The sequence below is a fragment of the Larus michahellis genome, chromosome 5 (assembly GCF_964199755.1).
Source record: "Larus michahellis chromosome 5, bLarMic1.1, whole genome shotgun sequence".
Classification (NCBI taxonomy): Eukaryota; Metazoa; Chordata; class Aves; order Charadriiformes; family Laridae; genus Larus; species Larus michahellis.
Window position 1 is genome coordinate 73,279,298 of NC_133900.1, and position 22,942 is coordinate 73,302,239.

Genomic DNA, 22,942 nt, shown 5'->3' on the forward strand with positions numbered 1-22,942 from the left:
TTTTTTCTTTTAGTGACTGCTAGATAAAGATAGAACACTTGAATACGTTTTGTAATCCGTTTTGTCTCTCCAAACAGTAAAAAAATTAATAAAATTGGTAGACAAAATACTGCATCCTTCATGATATAAACAACAAGCCATATGTTAAACAGTTTTTATTAGAAAAATCAATTAGTTCCTTACAAACTAAAACTTGAGTATATATAATGCATGCAACAAATCTGTCTTGGCAACAACAAAACTCCTCAGAGATCTCATTCACGGAAAAAACGCTCTGATTCCCCAATATGCTTTTTATAATCATCTCAATCACTAGTTCATTATCATCTACTTTAATGATCACATTTTTATTGGCAGGTATTGTACTCTCATTACTGTCTACTCACACACTATCACAGAAATTGTTTTAGCACAATATTGTCACAGAATCACAGAATGGCTAAGGTTGGAAGGCACCTCTGGAGGTCTTCTGGTCCAACCCTCTTGCTCAACAGGGCCACCTAGAGCTGGTTACCCAGGACTGTGTCCAGATGGCTTTTGACAATCTCCATGGATGGAGACTACACAACCTCCTGGGCAACCTGGGCAAGTGCTCGGACACACTCTCAGTAAAAGAAGTGTTTCCTGATGTTCAGTGGGCACCTCCAGTGTTTCAGTTTGTGCGAGCTCTTTTCCTATCACTTGGCACCATTGAAAAGAGCTTGGCTTTGTCCTCTTTGCACCCTCCCTTCAGGTATTTATGTATCTTAATAAGGTACCCCCTGACCCTTCTCTTCTCCAGGCAAAACAGTCGCAGCTCCCTCAGCCTTTCCTCCTAGGAGAGATACTCCAGTCCCCTCATCATCTTTGTGGCCATCCGTTGGGCTCTCTCCAGTATATCCAGGTCTGTCTTGTACTGAGGAGCCAAGAAATGGACACAGGACTCCAGGCGTGGCCTCACCAGTGCCGAGTAGAGGGAAAGGATCACCACTCTTGACCCGCTGGCAATACTTTTTTTAATGCACTCCAGGATACCATTTGCCTTCTTTGTGACAAGGGCACGTGGCTGGCTGATACGCAGCTTGGTGTCCACCTGGACTCCCAGGTCATTTTCTACCAAGCTGCTTTCCATCTGGGTGGCCCCCAGCATATACTAGTGCATGGGTTTGGTCCTTCCCAGATGCAGGACTTTGCACTTCATCTCGTCGAAATTCATGAGGTTCCTGTCAGCCCACTTCTCCAGCCTGTCGAGGCCCCTCTGGATGGCAGCATGCCCTCTGGTGTATCAGCCACTCCTCTCAGTTTGTTGTCATCAGCAAACTTGCTGCAGGTACACTCTGCCGCATCATCCAGGTCTTTAATGAAGACGTTAAACAGGAATGGACCCAGTACTGACCTCTGGGATACAGCGCTAGTTACTGGCCTCCAACTAGTCTTTGTGCCACTGATCACCACCCTCTGGGCCCAGCCATTCAGACAGCTTTCAATCCACCTCACTGCCTCCTCATCCAGCCATACTTTAACAGCTTGTTTATGAGGATCCTATGGGAGACGCTGTCAAAGGTCTAACTGAAGTCCAGGTAGACAATATTCGTTGCTCTCCTCTCATCTACCAGACCAGTCATTTCATTGTAGAATTTTATCACGTTGCAACACTCCAGTCGTGGGAGTCATCCCACCATACCTCTACGATCACCACAAAATTGTAGCCCTGCAGCTGCACACGGATCTCTAACTCAGAATGTTTACTCCTCGTACTGCCTGCATTAGCGTACAGGCATTTTAGAGAGGCACCCCAGGATGTTGAGCTCCTGGGGAGAGTTTGGGGGCTTTCTCCATAATGGTGCCTTGTAGGCACTTCCTTCTTTACATGTAAGTGCTGGAGGTGACCCCACTTGTCAAATGTTAACATTTCACATTTCCCATTATTTGGTCTCCATGCAGCCTCAACTCACAGTGTTTCATAAAATACTAAAACATGCTCAATATACTGCACAATATTTGCACAAATCCATGGGGCCTGATGAGATAGATTTGCAGATCCTGAGAGAACTGGTGAATGAAGTTCCTAAGCCATTATCCATCACATTTAAGAAGTTCTGGCAGTACGGCGAAGTTCCAAATGACTGGAAAAGGGGAAACATAACCCGCATTTTTTAAAAGGGAAAAAAGGAAGACCTGGGGAACTACAGGCTGGTCAGTCTCACCTCTGTGCCCAGCAAGATCATGGCACAGATCCGACTGGAAACTATGCTAAGGCACATGGAAAATAAGGAGACAATTGGTGACAGTCAACATGGCTTCACTAAGGGCAAATCACCCCTGACACATTTTGTGGCCTTCTAAGACCACGTTACAGCTTTGGTGGATAAGGGAAGGGCAATTGACATTATCTACCTGGACTTGTACAAAGCATTTGACACTGTCCCGCACAACATCCTGGTCTCTAATTTGGAGAGGCATAGATTGGATGGATGGACCACTCGGTGGGTAAGGAATTGGCTGGATGGTCACACTCAAAGGGTTGTAGTCAACGGCTCGATGTCCAAGTGGAGATCAGTGAGGAGTGGTGTTCCTCAGGGATTGGTACTGGGAACGGTGTTAACATCTTTGTTGGTGACATGGGCAGTGGGATTGAGTGCACCCTCAGCAAGTTTGCCAACGACACCAAGCTGTGTGGAGTGGCCAACATGGTGGAGGGAAGGGATATCACGAAAGTTATGATTGCTATGAAAGTTAGCAAGCTTCTCAAGACACTCATCCATTTCTAAACCTCCTTTTGTTTACAATGCTAGTGTGAAGAAAAAATATCTCGAGATAATCAGAAGCCTGTATATAAGGTTTAGATATGACAAACTTAGGAAGCATGGAGTTAGATCATTGCCAAATTAAAGCAGAACCCCAGAACTTCTGTTGTACCACAGATGAAGTCTAAACATTTTCCTATCTTCGTTTTTCTTTGGGCAAATTACAGGTGTCGCCATGCTTAGTGAGAGATTAACAGTATTGATGTCTTTGAAGTCTCTGTGCCATATATGCTGTGGCAGTTGGCAGGTTTTCTAACTGACTCGGGCAAGAGGAGAACTATTTAGCAAACATGTCGAATTTTCACAGCTTTCACCCTTCGGATGTTCCAGCATAGCTTTGCCAAATACTTCTGCTGTTTTTGTAGTGTTCCTTGCTTCAATAGAGCACAAAGTTATTCTCCCACATGCACTGCTGGATAGCAGCCCAAGGTGATGACAGCCTTAGGAGGGCGAGAATGCATACAAAGGCTGGTAAGAGCTCCCAGAGACCAGCTGGCAACGCCCCTGCAGCCCCATTGCCCTTGGGGCAACTATCTCACTTAATTAATTGTGTCCTCCGTAGTCTACTAAATATCAATCCCAGGCTTTAGCGACCGCTGTCTCAGCCTTCATTTTCATCTCATTTTGGCTACTGACTTATTTCCAGAGGATATTGCAGTTGTGATTTGTTACCAGCCCAGCTCCTTGCGTTGCTGCATGTGACTCTACGGGAAGTTCTCTGTCGCATCTATTGCAGTCAATGGGCAACAATGAAATCGAAACTAGCGCAGCATTTCTGGACAGCTGTGATATGACAGCACAGAATAAAGTGTGTCTTGAAGGGTCTGAGTGACCTAAACTATTTCCCAGAGTTATCATGAAAAGAACTAAAAGAATTGAATATGCTATCCAGAGAAAGGATGTGTTGACTTTATGAAGTCTTTCACTAGGGATCTTCTCTGCACCAAAGCTCATCACAGAATCTGACAGTCTGCCAGTTACAATTTTAAAGATGTGAAAATTACTTAAGAGAATGGTATTATGTGTATGAGCATATAGCAGTTATCATCAGATAAATTGTGATTTTAAAAAAGGTTGCTACAGCTGTTTTGTTTTGTTTTTAAGGTTATAGATCTATATCTTTGAAAATGACAGGTCTGGCAAAAATTTTAAAACTATCACAAATCAAAGTAACTACTTCAAATTGTATATCTGTGATTCTAGCCTTTCTCATGAAAGGAAAAAAATAAAACACACACAATATCATCTCCAGATTAAGACTGCTCTGTTGAACAGATGGCTGCCAATTATGCCCAAGTGCTAAACTACATGAAGTGGTAGCTTTCCAGAGGACATGCATTAATGTCCATTGAAAATAACACTGAAAACATTCCGTGGATTCCACTGAAGAAATGAATTGAGACTTGAACTTTCATGATAGAATTACCCTGCTGTTTGTAAAGAGTCGGTGGTGAAAGAAGAAAGGAGGAAAGACTTTTAAAAGTTCATCTACCATACTTTTATATGACTCCTTGAATCCTGCACTATTTAGTACTGCTTCAGTTAATTTGAAATGGATTGTCTGCTTGACTCCCATGCCAACAAAGACTTCATTACATGAAAACAGTAATAAGAGAAAAGAATACCTTGGTGAATTCAGAGGCTGTCAGTCTAATCATAATTCCTGTGCCGTTCATTTCTTTTAGCCTTAATAGGTAGTGAAGTCCCATAATAAAGTTTGCACTAACAAATACTGCAGTTTCTTCTTTCTGTCAGCTGCACTTTTTTAAGAAAACTACTCGTAAATCTGTCTTTTTTCCTCTCTCATAAATAAAGTGCTATTTCCCTTCTTTCAGTAATCATCAGAAGCAAGGTACAGTGGTGTTTTCTTGGTAACGTTCATAATAATCTATCAGTTTTGCATTCCACTTTATCCAAAAGAAAATATAAGATTTTTGATTAGTTTACCTTACTGTCCACTTTCTGAACTATGGCCATTCCTGTTTCTTGAGCCTAAGTGTAAAGATGAAGACACTGTGCCATGATGGTTTTTTTTATACTTATCTGTACTCCCAGCAGTACAGCAGTCATCATAAAAGCAGATACAGGTCCTTTGTCTAATCGACATAATCAAGTGTGCTTAATGGTACTATAAAAGGAAGACAACTTTTTTCATGTAACAGACAAGTAAAACTAGATGCAGCCAAACTATGCAGAAAGTAAATCATCTACACATATCTTGATTTTTAGGTTACAATGGTGAATTCAAGTCTTTTTGCACTTGGAATTCAGAAGGAACAAACAGTTAAGGTATAGCATAAATAAGTTAGTTAGTATAATGTATAGACTATTCACTAAAGAAATTTGTTCATTACAGTGATTTTCCCCCCATACACACACTGAAATTCAGTATATAGGACTGAAAGATTCACAGCTGAACACTGAGTTCTACAAGACTGGTTTTCCCGCTATAATCTCTCTTGCCTCCCATCATCCATTTCTTTATCACATTCTGTAGTCAGTCTTTCTGTACATTAAAGAAAACAATAAACTAATTATTCCTGAGAAAAGTAGACCCATTTATAGAATCATAGAATGGTTACTGTTAGAAAGGACCTTGAAGATCATCTAGTTCCAACCCCTTACCCTGGGCAGGGACACCTCCCACTAGACCAGGCTGCTCAAAGCCCCATCCAGCCTGGCCTTGAGCACCTCCAGGGATGGGGCAGCCACAGCTTCTCTGGGCAACCTGTTCCAGTGTCTCCCCACCCTCACAGTAAAGAATTTCTTCCTGATATCTAATCTAAATCTCCCCTTTTTCGTTTAAAACTGTTACCACTCATCCTATCACTACACTACCGGATAAAGAGTCCCTCTCCATCTTTCCTGTAGGCCCCCTTTAGGTACTGGAAGGGGCTATAACATCTCCCTGGAGCCTCCTCTTCTCCAGGCTGAACAACACCAGCTCTCTCAGCCTGTCCTCACAAGAGAGGTACTCCAGCCCTCTGATCATCTTCACGGCCCTCCTCTGGACTCACTCCAACAGGTCCATGTCCCTCTTATTTTGGGGTCCCCAGAGCTGGACGAAGTACTTCAGGTGGGGTCTCACCAGAGAGGAGTAAAGGGGCAGAATCACCTCCCTTGACCTGCTGGTCACTTCTTTTAATGTAGTCCAGGATGCGGTTGGCTTTATGGGCTGCAAACACACATTTCTGGGTCACATTGCACTTCGCATCAACCAACACCCGCAAGTCCTTCTCTTCAGGGCTGCTCTCAATCCACTCTCCGCCCAACCTATATTTGTGCTTGGGATTGCCCTGACCCACGTGCAGGATCTTGTACTTGGCCTTGTTGAACTTCATGAGGTTCACACGGGCCTACCTCTCAAGCCTGTGCAGGTCCCTCTGGATGGCATCTCTTCCCTCCAGTGTGTTGACCACCCCACACAGCTTGGTGTCTTTGGTATCGTCCACCTAAATTTGTAAAAGTTATCTCCACCATCATATTTGACCTCTATTCAATGTGATGCTTCCCCCTCATGCAGGTATTTCACAGTGATAATATCCAACCCAGAGACAATATTTGGAAGATCTTGTTACTGGAAGCTGTGATATCAGAACGAGCTAGCTCTGTACTCAGACAGAGGATTGAGGCAGTACCTCTAAGCTACTTCTCATTAAATCTTCCATAAAGAATAATATATATCATGATATTTTTTTCTCCAAGTCTAGAGATCCTAATGCTTACCAAACCTTCGGAGGGGATTTGTGGTGCTCATGCCATTTGAATTGCCTGTAAACTGAGATTTTCTGCTATACTGATCTTTCTCCCCACTCCTTTAAGAATAAGTGTATTTGCTCCAGTGGCTTAATCAAAATCCCATTCACCTTGCTAACAATGAAGGTATCAATTTTCATTCCTTAATTGAGGAGTACTTAAAACAGAGTTAAAAGCATCAGACCAACTCTGGCATATTCTGTTTCAATTCCACTGAAACCTTGAGTTGTTTCTGATTTTTTAAGTAAATGTATTAGTGAAAAATAAACATCCTCTAGACTCCACTGGAAATTTCTGGGATACAGCATTACATAAAAAGAGCTTTGTAGACACTGGACTGTAATTTCTACATCATTCTGTTTATTATTTTCTTAATTTCTTCCAACCTTCTGTCTCAGGCATGACAGCTGCCCTTGAGCACTCATGTCTCTATTGTTTACTTCAAACTATTCTTCATTGCGTAGAAGAGCCATATGGAACTCTTTTTTAAATTATTATTTTAAATAAAATTACCTTCCACTCCTGTAGTGCAGAAGCCATTCAAACTAGACAAAGCATTCAATCTGGAAAGCTCAAACACATTTTTTTTTATCATTGTTCAAGACTAGGCCATTGCAATAAAAAATTAGGTAAGGTGGTTCAAATATGATCTTAATGAGGCAGAGGAGGGTAGTTCTTCAGTTAGCAATGATCAATTAATTTTAAAGGAACAATTCAGATGCACCCTAAGAATTTGATCCAGGAAGAATTTGGATCAAGCTTTTTGGTTTGATAATACTGGAAATATGCTATTGGCTGCTGGAAACTGGTGAAGTATTTAAACATAAATCTATCTTCTGAATAGAAAGTATTAATGAAAATGACATTTAGAAATATAGCTCAATAATTAAGCTTCAGTTTGGAGACTGGGCTGAGATTTATCTAAATTATCTTTACCTTTCTGGTACTGTATCTAGTGCTTGAACTCGCTTTAGTTTCCACTCTTAAAGACTGTACTACACAAACACGTAGTGTTAACAGTCCCTGCTCAGACAGAAATGACGCAAGCACCCCAAGAGTTCCAGTTACGATTTGTGCTCTAGAGTCCCTGGTGTTCCCACAAGTCAAAGAAGAGTGATACGCTGATGGCTTCCCACAGCCTTCCCATTACTGCTCCAACCTCACGCCCCTTCCACTTTGGGTGCACCCTAACTGCCTCCTGCTTCCTCTTCAGCAGGGTCTAGGGAAGCTGACCTCCTCCAGCACAGGTTACAAGCTCAGCGTAAAGTTTCTGAGGGAGGTCGTACAGCCTGCATAATTTCCATCGTCATGCTTAACAGCCAACACACTTCCTTCTACCTTCAGAGTATATCTACGCATACAACCATATGCATAGCAGAAAGGTAAATTTCCAGGTGTCTTTACCACCGTTACCCTTCATACAAGTAGTTTATATCTTGCATATATAAAGTTTTTATATATATATACACAAATTTTATGTATGACATAGTAGTTTCATATCTTTAAAACTAGCTGTTTTAAAGATATAAAAACCACACAAAATATTTAGAATAGAAAACCAACTTACATTAAAAAAAGGAAGGAGAGTCTTTTATTGGCTAAATAGACAGATTTTTGAATACAGATGCACTGTGTTGTCTGTGTATCTTTGACAGAAAAAGAGCAGTGGAAAGAGTCTATTCAGAAACAGACATAGATTTTGCTGACAATGGACAAGACCTTTTTTTATACTTTTATTTAAAATAATCCTTCCAGTTTGTGGTTTGGTTTGGGTTTTTTGGGGGTTTTTTTGTGCAGTTGTATTGTACATCTGTTTCCTGATGCTTTGAGAAATTATTGATCTTACCTTTCAACTGCAAAATCTGCCAGAAGTGAAATGGATTCCCCTACTGAGAATGCATCACTTGAAATGACGCATCATTAGTGGGGGAAAATTTTTTTTAATGATACAGTGTGATACATCACTAGAAAAGAAATATTTTCAGCATTTGTTGAACATATTCTTATCTCTGTGGTGGATCTTACAAGATCAAAGAAGCAACAGCAACATCAAACAGACTTTTTACAAAATAGTACAGGCACAAGACAGATATGGCTTATGTGCCAGTGCTTCAGAAGCTTGTTACGAGTTAGCTAGTTCTCTGTTGTGCATATAATAGGTTTTTCACATTGTTAAAGAAAAAGTAAGGGCCCACTATGACTCTGTGCATGTGATACACTTCAGAGATTTAAATTTTTGTTTTCCCAGTAATTTTATACTTTAACTTTTTAGCAATATTTTAGGCAGGCTTTTTTAAATGGCTCACAATTCAGCGAATAATATCCAATCACAGTGATTTTATCTATGCTATTCCATTTTAAGATTTTATATAACTTAATAAAAAAAGAAAAGGAAGTTCCTATTGAGACTAGAAAGGCAAAGAGCTAATCAGAACAATAGCCTGCATCTTCAAGGGTCATGAACCCTCTTCATTTATCAAACTAGTTAGGGAAGGATCTGATCATGGATGCTTCAATTTGCAGCTAAGTATTTTTCTAGGAAAGGCTGTCAGAGATCACTGAAGTGGGAAGATTGAGAAAGCACAGTGGTGACTGCAGTGGGCTTGGTGGGGAGAAATTGTGTAGATACACAGAAAAGGAAAGAACCTTTATTGCTAAAGAAGTGGCCTTGGAAGATGTTGGTGTGGTACCATCCCTTCCTGGATTTGGAAGGCACGATGATAACGTAAAAAAACAATCTAAAAACCAAACCAAACAAAAAAGCATACCGACACCCACAGAGGGTCCAAAATATAGCAGCTGCAGAGAAGGGTATACATTGATCAAACAACAAAATATTTCATTTTATTCTACTGGGAGAAGAAGAGTAAGATTCAAAAGCTAATATTGAAGTGTACTGAAGAGAACATGAGAGAAAAAGGCATTGCTTATCCTAAGAAGTTTTGCAGGCAGCGTAACAGTTTGTTAGTTATTATCATAATGCAGCAAAAGCTATGAAATAACCTTGTCAACCTTGTCGTTTACAATTTTTTATGCATTGGCTTTCTTTTCCTGGATATGTCAGTGAATTCTTCTCTCCATAACATATTGCCATAGGCTGAAAGTGAAGAAAAGAGCTCTGTCACAGAAGAGCCACATGTAATAACATTATACCATAAACAACACTGGCCTTAGTTACTTGTGGAGGTCTAAATTTCAAAGGTATTGCAGCACCTGAAATACTTCAGCTCGGCCTCAGCTGGAAGTACATGGTGTTCCCACACTTAGTCCTTTAGTGAAAAGCAGCATATACAAAGTGTCCTCACAAGGCCTGGCTAACCAATGCAAATCAGGATGGAAGAAAGGTGGAAGGGAGGAAAAAAAAGACCTGTTGTCCATCCTTGTCCACTCAGGGACTTCTTGGCCTCCAGGTTTTACAGGGGCCACTGACAAATACAGGTAGTCAAAGTTCAGACCAGACAGACATTGCAGCTGGGAGGACTACGGGCAGCTAAAGCAGATTCCAAAATATCATTTGGAATTGTTCAGGACTTCCAGCAGTTTGGGTGGCGTTGCTTCTGCTGCAGTGCAACTAGCTGCTCTTTTCAGTGCTCCCTTACAATTGTCTTTCTGGGGTTTATCGCACATCTGAACGTCTTACCTCCTCCTCATCCTCTGCCCTGTTCAGCCCTTCAGTTTATCTTATGTTAAAAAAGCCTCACCAAAATTAAACTGGTATTTGCTGAAGACCCATGTTCATTCTGATTTTGTATCAGATGGCCTTCTTTATTTTAGGAAGGAAATTTCTGTTTAGCTTTAAATGTTAGGAGCCAGCTAATACTGAGTGATTCTGAAATCTCACACAAAAGACGTACACAAACAGCTTGCTTGAATGTTAATTTCATTATGTCACACATACACACAGGCATCATTTGGAGAGTAAAGAACATTTTAGATTTTATTAAAGCTTTAGTTTTAAGAACTTAACTAAGCTAAGGAGGAAGGATTTCTAGCCAGTATAACAACTAAGAGAAGATGGTTTCAAAATGACTCTCAAAATGACTTTAAAAGCTTCACCAAAATTGCAAAAGAGAAAAAAAGGAAGGGGGGCAGGGGAGCAATGAAGAAGAAAAAAAAAAAGATAAGAAATCAACTTTTCACAGCATCAGTGGAACAAGGAGGTTCCAGTTCATTGGAACTTCATGTTCTTCATGCTTCAAGGGCTTCTGGAATAACAAAAAATTGTGCATGTTTCCTTTGCCAAAATGAGTTGAAAAGACAGATGTTATCCTAACTTGCAACCAGGGAGTCTGGCTGCCCATTTCAGTAGCATATTCTGGCCAATTAAAAACTGACATCTTTGGAAGTGACTAGCAATAATGCAAGCATGATTCCAATGCTTCTACTGACTGTGTATTCTGTATTTTCTGTCTCAAAAGACACACTATTTTGAGAACAAAGGAATGCTCCATTGGTGACACTCTGCAGGCTCCATTTAGAATAAATCACGTTTTTAAAGATTGACTGGTATCGTTGCTTAGCCTAAAGGGTAGAAGGATAAATCCAATTCCTATTGATATTAATGGAAAGGCTCTTACTGAGGCAATTGTGTTGGGGACAGTATTAGCTCTGAGATTTTTTATTTTCTTTTTAATAGACAACCAAATTCAACAGTCCTATAGAGCCATCATATGGGCGCGTTTTACCTTTTTTAAATGCTTGACCTTTATATTAAATGTTAAATAGTTCTTATCATTCTAGCCTTCCAGTTCACAGAGACTTTGTAAAATGTTTCTTCAGTTCAATTACACCTCTTTGAAAAGGCAGACAGTAAAATTGGTACACTTCTAACTTTCCTCCGCTAGTGAGCTGGAGGAAGGTAATCTGCTTCTTCCACCCACTGGAGCGCTACTTTTTTTATAGGTAGCATTTAATATTTGTCTGAGACTTTTAAAGTCTAAAAGGAAATTTCCTTGAGAATGCTGTTAATGTGAATCTTTCCAGTAAAGAAAATGGGATCTCAACCCTAGGGAAAGCCTATGCTGAAGTTGTTTTCTGTGACGACTGTTCAGTAGTCATACCTGAAGCTGTTTTTAAACTAGCTAGGTTGAACGTTGTTAGGAGTACAGCTATTTCAACCTAGAACTTAAAAAAAGGCAAGACAACCCCCAGAAGCCGTATTAGACTACCACTAAACACTGGATGAAGACAGCAAAAGTAGCTCCAGGGTACACAGGTGAATTGCAGTCCCCCCTGTAGACACAGCACGGAAGAGCTCCTTTAGAACTTGCAGATGTGAAGATTTACCTTCTGTACTTTTGCTTCAAAACTTTATCAAGGTTCTTCTGCCTCCACTGCTCCCCCCATCCCACTTGTTCTTATTTGTCATGGACTGTGCAGGTTAACGAGCTTGTCATCACTGCTGGCATTTAAATTGCTGTTTTCATCTCCTTCCTCCTGTTTAATAATCCTCTCTTTTTTTGATAGGATCTGACATTTTTCTGACTTCTCCTTCCTACTCTTTACAGAGATGCTTCCAGAATAAAAATAAATAAATCAAAATTAACGATGACATGAATGTGACAGCTTCCAAAACATGCAACTATTGTTTTCCATTTCCTCCTATTACTCTAATAACAGATAACAGTTTGACGTGGACACAGAAACAATGTGTTTCAGAAACAGCAATAGACTGAGACAGAGAGTCAGCAATTTTGTTTAAAATCTGTTAGGCAGCAGCAGTAACCATTTCAAAGCAGTAAGACAATATCTCAACCTGAAAAGGAATTAAAGGTTGTACCTTTAGGCTTCTCTAAAGATCTATAAGTCAGTCGCAACTCACTTGTCTTCTTGCTAGAAACATGAGAATTGATGAGCAATAAGATTAGAGGAAACAAACTGCCACCATGCTGCCTACCAGGACAAATGCCCAGAAAATGCAATTGCACAGCGTCTTTAGTTTAATTCACCTTCTACCAGGACTATACTGGTGAATCTGCATTTCAGTCATTTGCACCTTCATTCATGGCAGTCATTTAAACCACAAAAACAGACATCCTGAGCATGGGAGGCAGAAAAAAAAACCAAAGCAAACACTCACTTGTGGGGAAGCCTTTCTGATACCCCCCCTAATTATTATTCAGGTGACTTTCATATCAGCAGAGTCCTAACACAGTAACCTGACCAGCTCAGAAGAGCCAGCCCATTTAGGGAAGGGTACCAAGAGTACCACTTCCCAAAGCATCAAAATGATGAAAGATGACTGTGGCTTGTCATAGACTTTATTGCTAGTCCTTATTAGAATCCATTTGCTCTGTAGGTCTTTAAATAACTGAGAAGTGAACACTTAAGGACATACTAAGAACCCAAACTATAATGTGTTGAGAAAAAGACTTCAGAGATATAAGGAGTATGTTCCTCCATTGCTCAGAGTGAATTTTCCCCTGACTCCCCACCATCATTTTTATACTGTGCAGATTTATTTTCAGCAAGTTTGTCCCTCAACTCTAACTTGGGACCTGAGCATGATTTACTCGGAGAGCAGCTGTAGACACCAATGTAATGCTACTGTCATCTTCTGCTATCACCTGCCTAGTATTTCTCACAATGTGTTTTTTGAAGGATTTCTCAATATCAAATGCCAAAACTCTCTGATGAATCACTAAAACCTTCTCAGTGATCTTATTAAAGGCAGAATATCCTGTAAAATCTTGAGACTTTTAGAGGTGAGGTCTCAACCTCATGACACAGGTACTGCTAACTCATTTTGTATACCCCTCACTAGCAGCCTTGTGGATGTTACGATAGAAACCGAGCAATTTATAAATGTTATAGTTGTTGCAGTTCTCAGGAACGTTTTAAATCTGAAATAAGATTTTGCTATGGCTCTGAGGATGATAGCTCAATACTTGTAGAAGCCAAAAATAAAACACAGAATCATAGAATAGTTTGGGTTGGAATGGATCTTTAGAGGTCGTCTACTCCATTCCCCCCTGCAATGAGCAGGGACATCTTCAACTAGACTAGGTTGCTCTAAGCCCCATCCAACCTGGCCTTGAATGTTTCCAGCGATGGAGCATCTACCACCTCTCTGGGCAACCTGGGCCAGTGTTTCACCACCCTCACTGTAAAAAATTTCTTCCTTCTACCTAGTCTAAATCTACCCTCCTTTACTTAAAAGCCATCTCCCTTTGTCCTATCACACAGCAGGCCCTGCTAAGAAGTCTGTCCTGCAATAAGGTTCCCCGGAGGCTTCTCTTCTCCAGGCTGAAGAACCCCAACTCTCTCAGCCTGTCCTCACAGGAGAGGTGCTCCAGCCCTCGGATCATCTTTGTGCCTTCCTCTGGACCCACTCCAACATGTCCCTGTCTTTCCTGTGCTGAAGGTTCCAGAGCTGGACACAGTACTCCAGGTAGGGTCTCACCAGAAGGTGAATCAGAATAGAATCAGAAGCACAAACAAACAAACTTATAATAATAATAAAATTACTCTTCTAAAAGCAAATTAAGTGAGTAAATAGCTGAAAGGCTCAAGGAAATTCTAGACCTTGGCACCAGAAGAAGCAATCCTGTAATAAGATACGCGAACCTGAAGATGAACCAATTTTACATCTTTAATTAAAAGTATACAAAATTAACCCCGACCCCAAACTATCTAATCATTACTTAAATAAAAATAAAACATTACTTACAATTCTGAAAGTCTTCAAAACAAACCATGATTTCTACGATTTATGGGAAGTACATCTTGAGATTAACATTTCTTGCAGAATCTCTAAATTGTGACTCAACAGCTTCATTCTGGTTTGCGCTTGAGCCAGGATTGTTCCACCAAGCATTCAATAAATGCTTTAACACAAGTGAGTGCTGAAGCAATACCTCCTTGCAGCATGGACTCCAATGGCTTTGGTTTGTTTGGTTTTATTTGTTGAGGTTGGTTTGTTTTAAATCAAGTGTATCACTGTGCTATAGCCCCTCAGGGAGCAGCAAGAGACAGACACTTCCTCCAGGCTGTGAGCTGAGGACAGGCTGTACTGGGACACAGTCATGCAAAGCCTGAGCACATCAGGCTGGGTATGGGTGAGAGGGTCCCTCCACAGCCCCAGACATGGCAAAGTCCAGGGTCCATCAGGAAGCGCAGTAAGGAGCAAAAGGAGACAGGACCAGAAAGAGGATGGGAGATACAGCTATTCTAAAAGAAAGCTCAGACAGGGGCTGACAGCCCCAGGGCTGGACCTGACTTGGCCCATGGGCAGAGTGTGGGGAAACCCCAGGTGCAGCTGGTCAAGGACATTACAACCTTTAATGCCCTCAGGGACCTTGCATAATTGGAGTTGCTGGAGCTTGACATGAGTCTGTGCTCAAATGAATGATCTTTCTGTAGCCTGGGTGGTGGCTTGCACTGCTGGAAACTGGGAATACATTCCCGAAGCCTATCTTGAACCTTATACTATAGTAGGAGTTGTTATGAGGCTATTAAGATTTTAGTCTTTCACTTCAAATCCTTGTTGAATGCTGACCTTTGGAAAATAACGTACACTGAAAGAAAACTGTTTTTACCAAATGTGACTAGTGGTGTTCCTCTGTCTGGGGAACTTTTCCTGAAATATTCAAGTATTCTCAATGGCTCAATTACTTATCTTTACAGTCAAGTTTGGCTAAATTTGTACCTTTTTTCTATTCAACTGGACTGAAGTGATTTGAACGTGATTTTAATAAAAGATTGACCTTCATTGCTGAGCCATCTAATCTTTCAAGAAGATTCAGGATTTTTGGTGTAATTGAAACACTATCGAGATATCTAAAATTGGCTGCTGTTACATAGGCTCAGTCCTTCATTTCTCCATTGTTTACTGGATCCTGTGCAATGTCACAAGTGTCACAAGTCTAAGTTTACCTGCAAAAGTTGAACAGAGTTCTTCTGAAATGAGAAGGCTTCTGGCTGTACAGAGCCATTCTTTGTTGCAGAAATCTGTTGTTTCATATATAACAGAAGAAACAGACCACGTCCTAGGAATAGTTTCAAAAATAATTGTTGCAGTTTAGTTCCAAGGCTTCCATTATCTTATTCTGAATAAAAAGGCATGTGAATTGACTTTGATTCATCCTCAGGTGCCTTAAAATATTTATATCATATTGTGGATGCAGTGCACATAGCGCTGAATAAAGATGCAGCCATCTTTGACATATAAGGATATATTTTCCAACTTCCTTAAAATATGAATATGTGACTGGAAGGGACATCCTTAACCCTTGGATCAAGTAATTTTTTATTCCAGAATAATGGTCTATATATTCATTAATTTACACTTTTCAACCTTAAAGCCAGTCTTCTTGTTTGCTTGTTTCTTTCTTATTCTTATTCTTTTCTACAACTCCCATAAGAAGTTGATGAACCCTTCTGATTTTTTTAATACCTTCTGGGAATTTTTAGCTTACTTTTATTCCTGGCCAGTTTATATCCATGTATATGTTATTTAAACTTCTCTGTTTGTCCTAGAAGTACCTCACTGGATTGGTATGATTACATTTGTCCTTTTTTTAGTTCACACCATACCAGTAGGTTAAAGTGATCCTTTGTCACTAATTACATTAAATTTCCTCTTTTATTTTATTTCCATGTGAAGAGGTTTCCATGGGGTGAAGTTTATATCAGAAATTCTTGTTGGAACAAAAATCCTTCATGCAAAAGGCACTACTTTATCATTACTACTTTACTTAAGTTTACTAGTACTACTATCCTCTTTCTTTTACTCCATTCCTGTTGTGTCATCTGTTTCTTTCTGCATGACATTCTGTACACTGGTCTTTTAGGATAAAGTTTGTCTGGTTAATATAATGCATATGACCTCATACTTCCAGTAGAATTTTCCTGCTCTCCTCATTTTTTTATTTATTTTTTTTCCCTGAGAGAGTCAAAAATGCTGGCATGGTATCCTGCTGGTGTGTTACTGAGATTCTCTGCTTTGTGTTTTTCCAGCTAGGAAATTCTGAATGTTGGAACAGCTTATCTGTTAGAAGTATTTCACAGCCTAACAACGTTAGAAGCAAAGTACACCTCTAGCTAGAGAATAATGGAGCCATTAAATCTTCAAGTCCCTCAGCACCTGCCATTGCTCTCTGAAGTTAAAATGCACAGACGTAAGTGTTGTCAGTTAAGAAATACTAGTGATTTCTGGAACCTCATCGCTGCTGCAGGTGTGGCAGAGCTGGGGCTGAATTACAACTAACAGAAGATGATCCGCTCACTTTTAAATTACAGTTTGCTGCTCTAAAATGAGGTAGGTTTGGATTGTTTTCATTTTAGCACTTGGAACACGATGTTCCACTTCAGCACTAATCGATTGCTCGGATCTGCAGTTTAGAACACAAACAAGGAAGCACCAGCAAGCATTACTTCACTTAAGTGACCTCATGTTTTTACCTTTTCTCTATAATCCTGTATAGAGCAGCGTAGAACATGAATTTAGAAAGCAAAGAGCCTAAATACAATTTTCTTCATTACGGTGGAAAGCATTTATGCTTGTGTGTTGCCACCCACAAGTCACAGCAGCCTGTCATTTCCCCCTAGAAACAGTTTCTGCACTTCCACTCCAGGAATGGGAAAAGAGGATCAGTAACTTGCATGTGAGAAGCCATAAAACGGGCTGTCTGAGGAAGAGAGAACCTCCAAATGGTCTCCAACCCTCCTGTGTAGTGTCCACAAACTGCAGGTTGGAAGCCAGCAATATGAGGCTTGAAAGGAGGTTGTAGAGAGGTGGGTGTTGGCCTCTTCTCCCAGGTGAATAATGACAGGACCAGAGGAAATGGTCTGAACCTGCAGCAGGGGAGGTTTAGATTAGATATTAGGAAGAATTACTTTACTGAAAGAGTGGTGAGGCACTGGAACAGCCTGCCCAGGGAGGTGGTTGAGTCACCATCCCTGGAGGTGTTTAAGAAGCGTCTAGACGTGGCACTTCAGGGCATGCTCTAGTGGCAGAGATTGTAGGTTGTTGGGTTGGACTCGATGATCTCAAAGGTCCTTTCCAACCACGAAGATTCTGTGAGCTTCAGAGAGGGCGTTATAAACAATGGATGAAGTGCTATTGGTGGTGGTAGCTGCTGGGTGACCTGACGCCAAAAAAGAATCTTATGAATTCCATTGTGTTTGAAATTTCCCGCCCAAACCTTTTATAGGAGGAGAAAGGACCAAGATGGGGGAAAAAAAGATGGCAGTGGCAGCCTTATACTAATGAGGGATTTCAGTATGGCGAGAGAACCTGGCCCGAACTAGCAAAAGTTTTATAATTCATTTGCAATGAATTATAAACAAGGGACAGAACATGTCACAGGCTCCCTGCCCCAAAAGGGAGTTTGCTCTGCATTGCAGTGCAAAGCAAGATCAAAACCCAGAAAACACCGAGGAACACAGAATGGGGCTCATTTTGAGAGGCAGTTTACCGACACACATTCATGGCATGGCTATACATATATGTACATAGAAATCAGAATATCTTCTTTCTTTTAATTTTATTACAGAGCACAGCTTCGAAAGGGTCTGACTGATAGTTGTTGCACCGTCTTTACCTACCCGCTGTGCAAGCTGCAAGCTGAACGCTGTCTGCAGGTGTGTATTTAGCAAAAAGTACTGGCTGGTGACCGACACATGATATGGCTGGAATTCCTCCACAAAAAAGCCATGCCAAGCATCGTCTTCCCTTTATTATCACCAGTACTCCCCCTATAGAATACACTGACTGTTTGTATGAGTCAGCCAAGGGGAGAGGTGCATTTATATCATTATATCATTATGAACCGCCCTGTATCAGAGCGTGGTTCAGGTGTATCATCTCTGTCTGGCGGCGTTTTTATTGTCAGAACAGAAGCAGAGCTGTAAGAATTGATCCTAGCGCTGTGCCCTCCTTCCCCCAGAATCAGGGGGGAACATGAACTTTGGCTACGCGGCTCACATCCAGCTGTCATTCCTACAGGAGCAAGTTCTTCCCAACCACTCCTCATTAGCAAAGATGCATGTGATACTCTTCCCGTTACAGGAGACTCTGCTCATTAGCGTAGGTAGTCAACTGCCTGCTGACTGTTGGGAAGCCGTTTAGGGATTTATGCTGGACTGTATCTTTATTAGCAGAAAGTTTTCAGCTGATCTGTGGATGCTGCCAACTTGCTGCCCGCACCAGGTAGCTTGGAGTTGTAAGTCAGGCCCCTCACTATCCCACGCAGCTGAAAACTTTAATTCATTGCAGAGCTTTCTTGGCTGTCGTTTGCTGTGTCTCACTGTGGATATTAACTCAACACCTAGCTGAGTAACCTTTACTAAAAATAAACTACTGCCGCTGAATGTTGTGTGGGATTTTCAGAAGTTCCTTTTACAGGTTCCAGGGGGAAATTACTGATTTATGACAGTAATTAAAGTTACATGTTAAATTTAAGCCAGCCAGCTAGGATAAAGAGAAAAGAATTCACCTCACCCTAAAATAGGTGTATAAGGCAGGTGGGATGAGTAAGCTGCCAGGGCTGCCTGCACGGAGCCCAGAGGGAGCCAAGACTTAGACCAGACACCTAATTTTTAAACAGCTGAAGCTGGGGTAATCCCCAGCCGATATTTATGTTTTTAAAATTCAGTACATACTAATCTCACGGTGTTTGTGTGCATTTACAAGATGGAATTTATACTTTTATGCATACAGCTCAATGTATGTATATCTGGTGCACGGGCAGCAGATATTGCAGACTTTTTGCGTGTTTGCGCATTTATAAAGCTTACATTTGTTGTACGGATGTTATTGATCACCCATCGATTTTCTGGCACACCTTCCAATCAGATTCTTATATTAAATGGGAATAAAAGGCTGAAAGTGATTTCACAGATCAGAGAGCATTCCTTGCAATTGTAGACAATGCAGTTAAGAAACTTACCAAGATACACTGTAAAATTCATTAGCCATTTGCTCCCACTATGCCTGTAGGAAGGTTATTTTAGAACTTTTTTCCTTTTTATTTTAGAGCCTAAGACTTTTTTAATCCACATCCATCTTCCTCTTTTTATGTCACCATTGCCCTAAAGAATATATATTTCTTCACCCTCTGTTGTTTATCTCGCACTTCCAATTTTTATGTAAAGAATAAATATATGTCTTTGGGGCTCTGATTTTTATTGGCTAATCAAACTGAGATCTTCCAATATATATTAACACAGGCTTTCTGTACCTCTTCAACTGGAGTGATCATACACATGGTATTTAAAATGCCATTTCATCACTGCCAAGTAGAGTGGCAATTTTCCTCTCTCTCACAGAAGTCCTTCATACATGTGTAATTGTATATGGCTAAACTGAAATTTATAGACCTGTTGCGTAGAGCCATGGCTTTGTTGCTTATATTATGGCTCTAGACAATAACGGCTATTCCAACTGACAAAAAGAAATCAATTAGAAAGTAACAAGTCATTTACTTGAACTTGTCAGGAGGCTATAGCAGATCTAAGAGTATAAGGGAAACATATATGTAGTGATTTATCTTTAACATACGAGGGCATATGATTAACATTAGTGCATTTTGAATATATGTAAATAATAAGTATTTTTAATAGTAAGTGCTCTCATTAAAAGTTAAGGAAGTTAAGCAGTATTGATACCAACATTAACTTATCTGTAAGGTCAGACTGTGATAACAATACATAGAGTGACCCTAAAACTTCTGATGGTCTTGAAGTGATGTAAACATATTACTTTACCAAAGGCACACATCCTGCTAATTATATTAGGAGCTGCACAAACATATTCAGGTACTCACATGTTGATTTATCAGAATGTACTTAACAAAGGGATAAGTGTTTATCTGTCCTATCTTTACATTATGTTCAACAAAATAAACAAGGAGGCTGGAAAGTGGAAGGAGCAGGTGACAACAGACAAAACCCATCATATACAATCTGTCATATTGTCTTGGTAAGCAAGGGCACTCCACTCACATCAGTTCTTGGTATCTTTTATCTACTTCACCTCTACTGCTGCTTGATTCTTATTTGTGTCTCATCTGTGGATGCACCCCCTGTCTCCCACCTTTCTATGGCTGATGGTTTCAGGTTATGTTATCTAAAGCCTCAGCTACTTCCGTTGCTTCTACTGCTCTTCCTTGCAACTTGCTTCCATTTTCTTTCTCTTACTTTCCTTTTTCCTCACTCCCCCATTCCCTGAAAGTACTTTTAAACTTTGCTGCTCTCTTCCCCCTCATGATGAATTCAGCTGTTTCCATTGGGAGCAGCATGGTCAGCCAGAAAGATTCTGGCGCTTGATGATAGCATAATTCAAAGAATTATGCTAATTTTTCAAACATTTTCCTTCATTTCCAGAGTCCACATTTCCCATAACAAAATGCTGCCTTAACCTATGTGTTGTGCTACCCTCTTCTAGCTACTGTAGCCAGAGAATTATTTTTAGAAGCATTAAACAGCTAGCTGTCTTAGTCTAGGATTTTTTTATTATTATTGTATTGAACTCCTGTAGGAAAGATAAGCAGAAATTGACCTTCCATATTCACAACAATGTGGCTTTATATTTCAAATGAGTTTTATTTTCTCTTTCCCTGCAGATCTTTTCTACTATTCTTGTGATTTACTCAATCATTTCATTCCCTAAGCACAAATGCCTGTGAGGCCATTTCATACAAAGGGACTTACCTTGTTCTCCGGATCCACAGGGTAGCCCTGCACAGCAGTAGTTATTGGAGGGGTGGGGGGGTGGTCCATCTCTGTGTTCCAACCATTTTACTCTTAGTGAGTTTAAAAATAAACATATTTTACCTGCTAGAGCAATTCACAATATGCAGCTGAACCGAGTAATATACTGTTTTTAACTTGTTATACATGTGGAATTTAAAATTTTCAGGAACCAAAAAGCTCAGGAATATGTAGGGTTAGCTATCCATGTATCTTTCAATAAAGTGTAATCAGATTTATTTTTGGTCCTGAATCATTGTGAGAAAAAGATGTGCAGTTACTAGTGAGCATGCTTGCTCCAAGAATACTGCATTTCTACATGCTCAGAATAATTTTATATTCATTTTGATTAGAGCAAACCGCTTACTCTCAAGAGGTTGACAAACGTTAAAGATTTCCACTTTAGTGGTTTACAATGACATCAAAGTGGCCTTACATCTTTACAAAGATCTGTTTCCTTGGTAACATGAAGCAAACTGTTCATTTCAGAGGTGCCTATAGAGAGCAACTGAGATTTTATTTTCATGTTAAATATAAAAACTTAATGTGGATAATGACATTGTACAAAATATACTACTGAGTTTAAAAGATATTCAATCTTCAAGTAAATCATACAAATAGTCACTTTGGAATATCAATAATTTCTAATTATGTTTAGATAATACTATTTTTTGTAAGCCAAAGTAAGGGATGTTTTCATACTTACAAAATGAATTTGAATTTAATGTGATTAAATAAATATAAGATTTTTTTAAAAAAACAAGAACACAACAAACCCAGAATAATGACTGTTGAAAAAGCACACATATTAAGAAATATTTAATGGAATAGTATTCCCCAACAAGTAAATTTTAAAGAGTTTGCAAGTCCTGTTTAGCTAACAATGAATGATTTCTCTGACAGGAGTATCTTTCTCTGCTAAACACAAGCTTTATGCACACAGAATTGCAATGAAAAATAGCTCAAGTTTCATACAATCAATAAATGATTAAAACTCCTCATCCTTGCTCCATTTATTTATTACACTATTTTGCTGTATCTTAACTAAGGCCCTGAACTGGAAATGTGTCTAAGCATGTGCTTAGCTTTGAATTGGCAAACATCCCTACTGAAGTCATATGAATCTAGGGAGGATTTGAGGAACACATGCAAAACTTACAAATTCTCGAGAAAACCGTGAAGTTCTTACTGCTGAAAATATCACGCATTTCTACATGAGTAGAGGCTGAGGGAGCTGGGCATGTTTAGCTTGGAGAAGAGGAGGCTGAGGGGAGACCTCATTGCCCTCTACAACTACCTGGAAGGAGGTTGGAGAGAGGTGGGTGTTGGCCTCTTCTCCCAGGTGAATAATGAAAGGACCAGAGGGAATGGTCTGAACCTGCGGCAGGGGAGGTTTAGATTAGATATTAGGAAGAATTACTTTACTGCAAGAGTGGTCAGGCACCGGAACAGCCTGCCCAGGGAGGTGGTTGAGTCACCATCCCTAGAGACGGTGACTTCTTAACAGCCTCGACCCCAGCCCTCCGCAGCCCTGAAGCACCACCGAGTCTCTGCAGTGGGAGAGGAAGCGAGACCAAAAGAAAAAAAATAATAATTGCAACCTGGTTTAGGGTAATGTGTAACTGTATGTGCATTCGATTCTGCATGACGGACCAAACATCCTTAAAGACAAGCAAACGCTGGCCGACATATAATCCAATCTAATACAT